Below are 13,535 nucleotides of genomic sequence, written 5' to 3' on the forward strand. Positions count from 1 at the left end.
AAACTTTCTATACACGTTTGAAGGACCATGACAAAGACTTTTAATGTGTGGTAAAACTGAACGTCATGAAACCTTTAAAATGACAGACGTTAAAATGACATAATAATAATAATCTTTATTTGTATAGCGCTTTTTAAAAACAAGTTTACAAAGTGCTTCACAACACAACCCACAACAGACAGTGTGGGGAAAAGCAAAATAAAAAACAGAAAAACAAGACAGACAGTTTGTTTAACAAATACAACAGCAAAAAAAGCAGAAAACAATAGAGGCCATACAATGGAGTCCTCAGATGGGTAAAGTGCTCTAGTTAAACGCCATTCTAAAAAAGTGGGTCTTTAGACGAGTTTTAAAAATGGCCAGTGAGGTAGATTGTTTAACTTCCAGAGGAAGATTATTCCATAAAAGTGGAGCCCTAACAGCAAATGCTCTACCCCCTTATGTGACCATATTAGACGATTTTTCCTCAAGCAACAGCTGGTCTGATGATCTAAGGTTGCGGGAAGGGATGTAAGGGGGCAAAAGGTCAGAGATGTAGGCTGGAGCAAGGCTGTTTCGTGATTTAAAAACAAACAATAATGTTTTAAAATCAATTCTTAAAACCACAGGTAGCCAGTGTAGTGAGGCCAGAATAAAGTGTTTTAACCCATTAAAATAGATTTTTAAGTGCACATTTTTAACTAAAAGTTTTGCCCTGAAACAAAATATTTCTAGATGGAGGTCCGCAGCCAAATTCATATAATTTTTGGGGTCCTTGACATGAAAAAGCTTGACCACCACTGATATAGCAACATACGTTTTTTTCAGAAAACTGACATTTGTAGAATCGGCCTCAGGTCTTAATGGGTTGAAGTGAAATATATACCCCTTTAGCCTTGGGAAACAGCACAACCAACTCTTTCTCCTTTCCTAATAGGTCTTTGAAATGTTGTGGAGTGAAAGTTATAGGTATTAGAAAATACTCAAGTTAAGTACAGATATAAAAACAATTTACTTAAGTTCATTAATCAAGTAAATGTACTTTGTTACCATCCACCACTGGTGACATGTGGCGCCATGCGGGCCACAGGGACGTGGCAATGACTTCCTGAAGAGACGTCCATTTGTAGACGTCACAATGCAAAGGTCAAAGGTCGCCATCCACCCCGCGTGACCTTAACCTGGTATTATTAGCAAACGCTCAACCCTGAACGTGTCAGAATGTCACATATCTTTACTGTGTGTGTAGAACTACTGTCACCATCACCACATATCTTTACTGTGTGTGTAGAACTACTGTCACCATCACCACATAGCTTTACTGTGTGTGTAGAAATACTGTCACCATCACCACATTTGACTTGACCATCAATTTAAACAATTTAACTGTGTTTTTTCTGTTGAATATTGGAACATGTAAATTGCATTTCGGTTTGGCTATTAGCAGTGGTGGAAAAAGTACTCACATATCTTACTTAAGTAAAAGTATCAATACTGCAATATAAAAATACTCTGTTACAAGTAAAAGGCCTGTGTTCAAAAGTATTGGCATCAAAATATACTTAAAGTACCAAAAGTAAAAGTACACAAATGTTTGAAAATAGCCGATCTACAAGCTCAAAACGCGTCGCATAGAGACACACGGGAACTACAAATTTCACGCCCGATTTTGAGACAGCGCCTCCACTCGAGGTCCGTTAGAACGATGAACTGCTCTGCCAATGCATTCCCTGTGAGAGTTAGCCTACTTTTAAAATGATCCTACATTGGCGAAAGGGCCTACTCTGTGTGGAGTTTGCATATGTTCTCCCCGTGTCTCTCAGGGTAGTTAATACCCTCACAAAAACATGTAGTAATCCTGGTCGCTATAACGCCTCCCCCATGACAGCCGGGGCGCCTGATGGAGGGGAAGGGAACTGGTTGGAATAACGTGTTCCTTCCACATGCTACGTCCAACCGGGGTAACTCCCCCTGTCAGGTGACAAGAAGGTCAGTTGGCTCTCATGCATTGAAGGAGGCATGAGCTCGGCCCTGGCCTCCCTAGGCTGGTGAGGGGAGTGTAGCGCCCAGGATCACGTAGAAAATTGGCACCGGGTGAAAAATAAGGGTTTCAAAATCACGGGATAATTTTTTTTTTTTTTTTTAAAGATCCTACATTAACATCTTTGATCGACGAACGGTTATCCTCTTTATGTTTAAAAACGATCTGATAGCCGATCGGAGGCTAAGCTAATCTAAGATGGCCGGTGGGGAAACGTCACAGCCACGTCACAGCCAAACGGATATGACGTTTGCAGCCTGTTTTAGCCGCTGATACCACAGAAGAAGAAAAAGAAAGAAAAGTGTAAACATTATGAGGGCTCATACGTCCGTCGTTGCTGTTTATAAACACCATCCGATCGCGGATTTTAATGGATATAATTTTTTTGTGAACGGTTCAAAAGGCTATAAAACTCAAAACGCTGGCAGTGGGTGAGTACCTTATGAATAAACTCTAGCGGTGAATGTGTTAACTGGAGACAATATTAATTTAAATAAAAATATGTTTCCAAATGTATGGAGTGTCTTTGTCAACATATCTTCTTGTTTTCTTAAAGAGGTTGTAGGGAGTTCAGAACTAAACAAACACCGCCACTCCAGCAGTTCTTTTCCCCGACCACCAGGGGGTGACGGAGGAGGGACTTCCATGGAGCTAGGGTACTTTTCAAGGGACCGTGCCCCAAACAGGTTGCTTTATGCATTTATGCAACCTATATGCGGAAATGTCCGCCCTGCTGGTTCTCTGATTTTTTATTTTTAAATAGGCTCTTTCATGATAAATTGACCACATAAATGAAGTTAAACAACTACATTCTACCCACACGCTATCTTAAAAGTAAATTCTGTGCCTCAAAAACGAAGTTTGAGAGCGTTTTAAAACCGAAAGTAAAACGTTCATACGGACACGGACGCGCACGGACGCGCACATGTGTGCGTTAATTTACGTACCGGACATAAACATAGAACACATAAACATTAGAGAAAATACGGATTTCAGAAGGAGGACTGTGTTTCAATGAAGGAAAACACCCCAGCATCATTATATAGTGGCTGATCGGAAAAAATGCAAAATATATATATATATATATATTTTTTTTTAATTTAGGCTTAATGTTCCCTACAATACCTTTAATAGTTGATGTGTTTCACATTTAATTTGCCACTTTAATGGGTTACCCATAATGTTAACACAGCAGAGGGTAAACTTGCCTGAATGTAAGTTGGGGAAATAACCCAACTAAATAGAGGAGTGACATATCCCGACATTTTCAACTACTTAGTGAATTCTCCAGGATAGTATTAATATACAAATAGTCTTGCAAGATGCTGTTTAGATAATTGTCCAAAATAAATAGCCTATAAAAATGATACATGAGAGAAACCTCAAGGGATGCGTCTGTGACGTATATACCATGCGACCACTTAAACTTTAGATTTCAGATGCTAGAACTTTTGACACACTGATGGAGTATATTATAGTATATTGTGGGTACTGGGTAGTATATCGAGATGACAGATATGGGACATTGAAAAGGATAAATTAAACAAATGGGTCAGTTTATTAGAACAAAAAAAAATCGCTACAGCCTCAGTAGTTAACCAGTGAAATGACGGTATTTTACAATGCCTCTCATCTATATATACAATTTGAATCCTGCGCCATGTCGGTTGTCAGTATGTACGAACGTTGTATGTGGCCAGTGTGACGTAATCTGACATCACGCCACATCACGCCAGTGTGACGCGCCATCAGTATGGTTACATGGCGGCTTTCCGACATGTCGCCTTTCCGACGTTAACGAACCCTATACCTAAACCTCACCCTAACCCTAACCGCACGCGGAAGCCACTAGTCGGAGTGGCGAGATGTCGGCGTGGAAGACGGTTACCATCAGTATGTACGTTGTAACGTTGTATGTAGCCAGTGTGACGTAATCTGACATCACGCCAGTGTGACGTAATCTGACATCACGATGAGACAATATGACATCACGACAGCATGACATCACATCCTACCTATAAATATAAATTCTAGGATGCCGTCAGATCGCACCAGTTCGACGGCTTCCATCCTCAACACAACCTCTTTCTGAAGTGGGTACTTTCAAAGCCTGCCGTGGATTTAGGAGAGCACAAAACTCTCTCTCACACTGTGAGGTGCCTGTAAGGTGGCACTGCAAAGTGAACGACGCGTCACGCTAGGCGTTCGGGCCGCGTAGCGGCCCGAACTTCTAGTAGAGATTACATTGAGAGCTGCAGTTTGTCATTCTAACGGACCTTGAGTAGCGGCGCTGTCTCAAAAGTGGGCGTGAAATTTGTAGTACCTGTGTGTCTCGATTGCTACACTGTAAACTCCTCAATGTTAATTTAACTCTGAGAGTTTAGTACAAATGTTTGTACATTTGTACTACTCTCAGAGTTACAGACCCCTAAGGGTCCATTTGGTTCCATGTGTATCCTATCTGAGTTACAGACCGGTAAGGGTCCATTTGGTTCCATTTTTACACTCTCAGAAGACATGTAAGGGTCCATTTGGTTCCATTTGTACGTTCTCAGAAGACCTGTAAGGGTCCATTTGGTTCCATTTGGACCACTCTCAGAGTTACACATGGATAAGTGAACATTGATGATTTGACAGTATTCATTCGTATTCTCCCTATTTGTTGCGAACGCAGCGGAAGGAGGCGCTAGTGGAGCTTACTATGACACCGTGCTCGGCTTGTGTGTCTGTGTGTCTGTGTGCACTATTGTGTGCACTGCCTGTGTGCAGCCAAGTAAATGTACAATATAGACGTACCATACATCAAATGAAAGGTCTTTGAAAACTGAACACACCTGTCAAGGTTGCGTTTAAGCCCGCCCCTTCCCCCGGAAGCCACGCCCCGGAGAAGCCTCCTAAAAACTCCCCATTGAAACCCCATGTTAAAGGGTAAGACCACTTTGGTAGAGGTTTGGGTTGTGTATTTACCTTGCCATGATGTAACTCCAAAGGTGGGCAAGAAATAAAAAATAATCACTCCATTGATAAGAAATTGATAATTCAAAATATGCTCCTCATTGACTTACATTGTACGGTGAAACAGCTCTCAAAGTCACTCTTTTAGCACATAAATGAACCCAAACAAAGCTGATTCAGACAATATAAAGCATCACCAAACCCAGTACTGTTTGTTTTTTTAATAAAAATGTCAACTTCCTGTTGATTTTACCATTTGAAGATCTGGATCCGGATCCGCCGATCCAGTCCGGGTTTTCTACTTATTAAAAATGGCAAAATCAACAGGAAGTTGACATTTTTATTTAAAAAAAAAACAGTACTGGGTTTGGTGATGTTCTATATTGTCTGAATCAACTTTGTTTGCGTTCGTTTTTGTGCTAAAAGAGTGACTTTGAGAGCTGTTTTACCGTACAATGTAAGTCAATGAGGAGCATATTTTGAATTATCAATTTCTAATCAATGGAGCAATTATTTTTTATTTCTTTCCCACCTTTGAAGTTACATCATGGCAAGGTAACTACACAACCCAAACCTCTACCAGAGTGGTCTTACCCTTTAAATGAAAAGTGCCCGAATCGCTCCCAAACTTTTTCTACCCCCCCTAAGTGGGGGTCTACGAACAAATACTTCGGGCTCGGATTTTGGCTCCGCCCCCCGGAAGTGGGTGAAACAGGCACTTCAAACACTTTGTTGAATTGTTCAAAACCATTAAAAGTTTTTTTTTTGTTAATTTGTATTTTTCTAAGATGCTCCTTTTAACGCAGAATTTCTTTGCATTTTTTTTTATTTATTTTTTTGTTACTTTTTTTAGAATATTTTTTTTCATTCATTTTTTTTTTTGCGTTCGCTTCCCGCGTTCGCGCGTCTTACTTGTCTGTCTTTACATCTGTGTGTGTGTGTGTGTGTGCGTGTGCGTGCGTGCGTGCGTGCGTGCGTGCGTGCGTGCGTGCGTGCGTGCGTGCGTGCGTGTGTGCGTGCGTGCGTGAGTGCGTGAGTGCGTGCGTGCGTGCCAGCTCATTAGGCTCTGTTGCGAGTGCAAATCCCGCCATGATAAATAAAGTAAGCGCACGTTTCTCCATCCGACAGAGCAGAGCTAATGACAGGATTATTGCAGCTACTGCAAAACAACTTGCAAAGCGCTTCTTTCAGAATGTGCCAACTCTTTCAAATAACACACTAAACAGCAGACATCTCAAAACAACTGAGCAGCTATATCTGCTTCCCTCATGAAACCCCAACAGCTGCTAACTGGCACAAGGAGATTACTGGTGAGAAATCTGTACTGTGATGTTTTATTATTATAATGTTTTTCACCAATGGTGTAAAGTAACTAAGTACATTTACTTAAGTACCGTACTTAAGGCCTGTTTTGAGGTATTTAGTAGTATTTCCAATTTTCAATACTTTTACTTCTAATCCACTACATCTCAGAGGAAAATATTGTACTATTACTCCACTTTTACTAAACATACATTAACAACTTCAGCTCTATATATATTTCGGCTATTTGAAAATAGCCGATCTACAAGTTCACAACGTGTGGCGTTGCGACGTGTTGTGAGCTTGTAGATCTGCTATTTTTAAACGCTTTTTATACATTTTGAGAACTTGAAATGGGACATTCTGCATAATGAGTACTTTGGTACTTTAAGTTCATTTTGATGCCAATGCTTTTGAACTTTTACTCAAGTAAATTTAGAATTCCGGACTTTTGTAGCAGAGTATTTCTATATTGCAGTATTGATGCTTTTACCACTATTTTTTAACCCTTGACCTGAAGCCGATTCTACAAATGCCCTCTAGATGAGTAGCTCTCACACTTTCAAGATGTTCAAAAATGTTCAAAAATAGGTGACGCACAAGCTCGCAGCCCGACACAAGCTTGTATCTGGTATTTTTGAATAGCCAAATACTTTATTACAAGCAAAACTCCTGTATTCAAATTTTGACTTGAATCTCTCAAGACAGAGTCTGTCAGCACCACTGCCTTAAACATGTAGTGTTGTTGTTAGTAGGAATAAACACACCACTGCCTTAAACATGTAGTGTTGTTGTTAGTAGGAATAAACACACCACTGCCTTAAACATGTAGTGTTGTTGTTAGTAGAATAAACACACTACTGTCTTAAACATGTAGTGTTGTTGTTAGTAGGAATAAACACACTACTGCCTTAAACATGTAGTGTTGTTGTTAGTAGGAATAAACACACTACTGCCTTAAACATGTAGTGTTGTTGTTAGTAGAATAAACACACTACTGTCTTAAACATGTAGTGTTGTTGTTAGTAGGAATAAACACACCACTGCCTTAAACATGTAGTGTTGTTGTTAGAAGGAATAAACACACTACTGCCTTAAACATGTAGTGTTGTTGTTAGTAGAATAAACACACTGATGCCTTAAACATTTAGTGTTGTTGTTGTTAGTAGAATAAACACACTACTGCCTTAAACATTTAGTGTTGTTGTTAGTAGAATAAACACACTACTGCCTTAAACATGTAGTGTTGTTGTTAGTAGAATAAACACACTACTGCCTTAAACATGTAGTGTTGTTGTTAGTAGAATAAACACACTACTGCCTTAAACATTTAGTGTTGTTGTTAGTAGAATAAACACACTACTGTCTTAAACATGTAGTGTTGTTGTTAGTAGGAATAAACACACCACTGCCTTAAACATGTAGTGTTGTTGTTAGTAGAATAAACACACTACTGCCTTAAACATGTAGTGTTGTTGTTAGTAGAATAAACACACTACTGCCTTAAACATGTAGTGTTGTTGTTGTTGTTAGTAGGAATAAACACACTACTGCCTTAAACATGTAGTGTTGTTGTTAGTAGAATAAACACACTACTGTCTTAAACATGTAGTGTTGTTGTTAGTAGGAATAAACACACTACTGCCTTAAACATGTAGTGTTGTGGTTAGTAGAATAAACACACTACTGCCTTAAACATGTAGTGTTGTTGTTAGTAGAATAAACACACTACTGCCTTAAACATGTAGTGTTGTTGTTAGTAGAATAAACACACTACTGCCTTAAACATGTAGTGTTGTTGTTAGTAGAATAAACACACTACTGCCTTAAACATGTAGTGTTGTTGTTAGTAGGAATAAACACACTACTGCCTTAAACATGTAGTGTTGTTGTTAGTAGGAATAAACACACCAGTGCCTTAAACATGTAGTGTTGTTGTTAGTAGAATAAACACACTACTGCCTTAAACATGTAGTGTTGTTGTTAGTAGAATAAACACACTACTGCCTTAAACATGTAGTGTTGTTGTTAGTAGGAATAAACACACCAGTGCCTTAAACATGTAGTGTTGTTGTTGTTAGTAGAACTAGACCATACCCGGTCGACGCATCCGTGGGGGGATATGCGCACATGATCTGGCAACCCGGGAGGCGACATTGTTTGACACATAAACGCCAATAAGAAGCTGAGATTTGATTAAATTGAAAAACGGGATTCACAGTTAAGTTCAGATGGTAATGGTCAATGGCTGTGTGCAAAATCAGAGCAATTGCTCCAGCCACTGAGGAGAACCGGGTAGCTTCACCTACTCACCTACTCACCACTACAGACAGAGGTTACTAGAATTATAGTAGGATAAACACAATACTGCCTTAAACATGTAGTGTTGTTGTTAGTGGAATAAACACACTACTGCCTTAAACATGTAGTTTTATTGTTAGTAGGAATAAACACACGACTTGTCTTAAATATTTAGTGTTGTTGTTAGTAGGAATAAACACAGAAGCACCCGGGAGGAAGTGGACTAAGGAAGGGGAGGAGCCAAAACAAGTTCCTGTTTTACACAAAAAAGTAGGTGGTGCCCCCAGAGACGACAACAAAGGAGAACATATTCATCATTTTCTTTTGTTAACCGAATGGGTTCCCAGATTAAATTAGCAAAAGTAAAAGTACGCATTATGCAGAATGGCCATATCAGAAACATAACTATTGATTAATAACCACTTAAGCCACTTAAGTAACTAACAAGGCTGACAAGTAATTGCTTAAGTAAAAGTATCAATACTGCAATGTAGAAATACTCTGTCACAAGTAAAAGTCCGGAATTCAAAATGTACTTGAGTAAAAGCAAACAGGAATGACCTAAGTCATAATAAAGCCGCATGGGGCAGGCTTTTTTGTCCCCAATCTTTTCATAGACCTGATTACTTGTTTTTTGGATTGCTTGTTTCTCTCGACAAACCTGGCAACATTAGCGTCGCAGATTAAAGGGATATTTCACTTTCAGAAAAACTTTTGGTCATTTTATCATCTACTCAAGCCTTTGTGAGCCCCCCAGACAGTTTTTAAGTTGCTCGATTCAGTATTTAGATATTCATCAGACACGCCCCCTTCCTATACAAACCCATTGTAACTTCAAACTCCATTTTAACCATGTTAGATTCATCAAAAACACCCGTCCTTGGTTCTGGTGACTCACTGCCCTCCTAATACGTGAGGGGGCCGTGTTTTTCAGAGATTTTTTTTCATTTATTTTATTTTATTTTTTAATTGTATTTTATTTTTTTCATTTTCCCAATTAAAAAAAAAAAAAAAAAAAAAAAAAAAGTCATTGAAAAAACACGGCCCCCTCACGTATTAGGGGGGCGGTAGGAGACGGGTGAACCAAGGACGGGTGTTTTTGATGAATCTAACATGTTAAAAATGGAGTTTGAAGTTACAATGGGTTTGTATAGGAAGGGGGCGTGTCTGATAAAATTAATATCTAATATCTAAATATTGAATCAAGCAACTTAAAAACTGTCTGCGGGGCTCACAAAAGCCTGGGTAGACGATACAATCACCAAAAGTTTTTTTGAAAGTGAAATATCCATTTAAGGCTCTAATGTTTTTTATAAGTGGTGGCAACATTTTGTGACACCACACGGGTCTTCCCAACAATAGCTAAGATTGAAGTCAGTGTGAACATGGCCAAATAGTACCTTAATAGCCAAACTAGGTCTAATGAAGCACGCTAGCATTTAGGCTAACCCTCCGCCTGTATCGTGTAACTCCGTGCGTTGGCTGCCTTGTTGTGATTTATGTTCGTCCATGCTGGCCCCTAATATGGTCTGCTTCCGGGTGGATAGACCTAACTAACAATGAGGATCGTTCTGATTGGTTCCCTTCCCAACTAGTCCCTCAAAAAGAGTAATTCTGATTGGATCTCTTCTCCATTCGTCCCGCCCTAACATTTTCGTCTCGTCTAATTCGTTAACTAACGTGTCCATTACATTTTCGTCTCCCCATTGGCTTAAAAGGGGGGCTTAAAAGGGGGGAAGTGTGATGGACAGCCAGGACAGCCAATGACACTCAGGTGTCGACACTTTTCACTCGGGTGTCGGACTGCTGTTTACAGAGCCGCTCGCTAGCGCATGCGGCTAAAAAGTATTGGTATCAAAATGTACTTAACGTACCAAAGTAGAAAGTACATTATGCAAAATGTTCCAATTCACAAGTTTTCAAATGTATAAAAATCTTTTGAAAATAGCAGATCTACAAGCTCACAATGCTTCGCATTGCGTTGTGAGCCTGTAGATCTGTATTTTCAAATGGCCGAAATGTATATAGGGCTGGAGTGGTATGCTTTGTAATAATAATACAAATCTACAAAGTAACTAGTAACTAAAGTTTTGAAATAATTATAGTGGAGTAAAAGTACAATATGTGCATATGTGCCTCTGAGATGTAGTGGAGTAGAGGTAAAAGTACAGAAAATTGGAAATACTCCAGTAAAGTAAAACATAAAAAAATTGTATAAAAAAAAGTACAATTACTTTCCATCATTGCATATACATGACATCACAGAGCAGCACAAGGAAATCAGTGCTTACCTAAACATCAAGATGTTCCCCTGAGGAAAGCAAACAGAATGTGAATATTCCTGTGACAGGTTTGTCTTCTTGTCCTCAGAAGAACTGCTGTACCTTCAACTGACATGAAACAAGTGTCTATGAGTTCACTGAACACTGTGTCTGCCTGAAGGAACAACTCCACTGTGGAGCTCTATACGTCTACTCTGCTACAGGTTGTTATGAGAGAGAGAGAGAGAGAGAGAGAGAGAGAGAGAGAGAGAGAGAGGGAGGGAGGGGGAGAGAGAGAGAGAGAGAGAGAGAGAGAGAGAGAGAGAGAGAGAGAGAGAGAGAGAGAGAGACACACACGTGAGCGCGCACGCACACGCGCACACACACACACACACACACACACACACACACACACACACACACACACACACACACACACACACACACACACACACACACACACACACACACACACACAGAGAGAAGAAACACAGAGAGAGGCAGAGAGACAGACAGACAGACAGACAGACAGACAGACAGACAGACAGACAGACAGACAGACAGACAGACAGACAGAGAGACAGAGACAGAGAGACACACACACACACACACACACACACACACACACACACACACACACACACACACACACACACACACACACAGACACACAGACACACACACGCGCACACACACACACACACACACACACACACACACACACACACACACACACACACACACACACACACACACACACACACACACACACACACAAAGAAGACACAGAGGCGAGGGAGAGAGAGCGAGAGAGGGTGAAATCACAGCCAGCTGATTGATTTGCTCCGCAGTCCATCACATGCCAGAGAGACTGTGATGTCATCATCACATGCCAGAGGGACTGTGATGTCATCATCACATGCCAGAGGGACAGAGGGACTGTGATGTCATCACATGCCAGAGGGACTGAGGGAGGGACTGTGATGTCATCACATGCCAGAGGGACAGAGGGACTGTGATGTCATCACATGCCAGAGGGACTCTGATGTCGTGTTCACCAGTGAACCAGTTCTTACCTAAACACCAACTAACAGACTACAATACATGGTTTCAGTTTTCGTCAGTGAAGTGAAGTACTGATGTGTTTTACTTAAGTAAAAGTATCAATACCACAATGTAGATATACGATCTGTTACAAGTAAAAGTCAGTGTTCAAGATGTACTTTATTAAAAGTTTAAAAAAAGTATTGTTATCCCGTTTCACAGGTTCGTCATACATAGATATCTTTAGAAAATAGCAGATCTACAAGCTCACAACGCTGTTTATTCTGCTATTGGAAATACTCCAGTGAAGTAAAAACATCTCAAAATTGTACTCAAGTACAGTACTTGAGTAGATACAGTACTTAGTTACTTTCCACCACTGAGCTCCAGCAAACCAGTTCTTACCTAAACACCAACTACTTTTCTTGGCTCTGTGTCCTCACAAGAACCGCTGTACCTTCAACCATCATTAAATCACTCCCTTCAGAGCATTGGTGGAGAGTAACTAAGTACATTGACTCAAGTACTCTCAATGTTGAGATATTTTTTACTTTACTGGAGTAGGCTATTTACAATTTTCAATACTTTTACTTCTACCCCACTACATCTCAGAGGAAATATAGTACTTTTTGCTCCACTACAATTATTTGAAAACGTAGTTACTTGTTACATTAGATTTTGATTATTATTACAAAACACACTAACCAGTTCAGCCCAATATATATTTCGGCTATTTGTAAATAGCAGATCTACAAGCTCACAATGTGTCGCGAGGCGACACATTGTGAGCCCCGTTCAGAACGTGTGCGCGTTAGCTTACAAGTGGGCGTGCCTTCAGATCAGGAAGCAGGCCGCGCTTTACCCAATCAAATGTAGTGGGCGGGATTTACTGTCTGTGCGCTCCCTTCCCAGAAGTTCCCACTGAAAACAAAACAAAACTCATTTAATAGCGTCCTTGGAGCAGACAAAACCACGGAAAGATATTCACATTTTAACTTGCTCTTTCATCATAGAAACAAGTGGGCTTATAACCAAAACGATCCATATTCTCTGGGAGAAGTGGTGTTAGTGTTCCGTGTAGAAATGTTGTTAGTGGGAATGAAAACATAGTCGCACCACCGGAAGTGGAGCGCTGAGGGCGCTCCATTGAGCTCGGCCCAGAGCCGAGTAAAAAACAGCAGAGGGGGCTGTTTTTCCTTTTTATTTGGCGATGGGTTCCCACATTGGACTGCATGTGACAAATATAAACACATAAGGGAACATTACTACCCTAAATTCACAAACATAACAAAAACAAAGATACAGTTTGACTATCCAGGCAATCCCCTACTTTCCCCTAGAAAGTCGAATGTTCAAGGTTGGCAGCAAAATATGTAGTAGCCTGCCATTAAATGAGGGACAATGGATGAACACTATAAGTCTACTACAGTTAATAGACTAATGTCATTTTGTTTATGTTTTTCCTCGTCTTCTTTGTATTATTTGTTCTGATTCTGACTATGTATTATTATTTTGTATCATAATGTATATAATGGTTTGGCAATATAAGAATGCTTGTCATGCCAATAAAGCATATTTGAATTGAATTGAATCGACAGAGAGAGAGAGAGAGAGAGAGAGAGAGAAAGAGAGAGAGAGAGAGAGAGAGAGAG

General features: G+C 40.1%; 1 protein-coding gene across 1 annotated transcript in view; it reads right to left on the reverse strand.

The window, feature by feature from the left end:
• LOC311051253 (receptor-type tyrosine-protein phosphatase F-like) overlaps nt 1-10,979 on the reverse strand; it is a 254,763-nt gene extending 243,784 nt beyond the window's left edge. The window contains exon 1 of the mRNA XM_084065737.1: nt 10,870-10,979. The gene's annotated coding sequence lies outside the window, so the exon portion shown is untranslated. The remainder of the gene's footprint in view (nt 1-10,869) is intronic.
• Nucleotides 10,980-13,535: the final 2,556 nt, after the last annotated feature.

Source organism: Gymnoscopelus microlampas, assembly GCF_963454915.1.
Source record: "Gymnoscopelus microlampas genome assembly, chromosome: 9".
In the NCBI taxonomy this organism is placed as follows: Eukaryota; Metazoa; Chordata; class Actinopteri; order Myctophiformes; family Myctophidae; genus Gymnoscopelus; species Gymnoscopelus microlampas.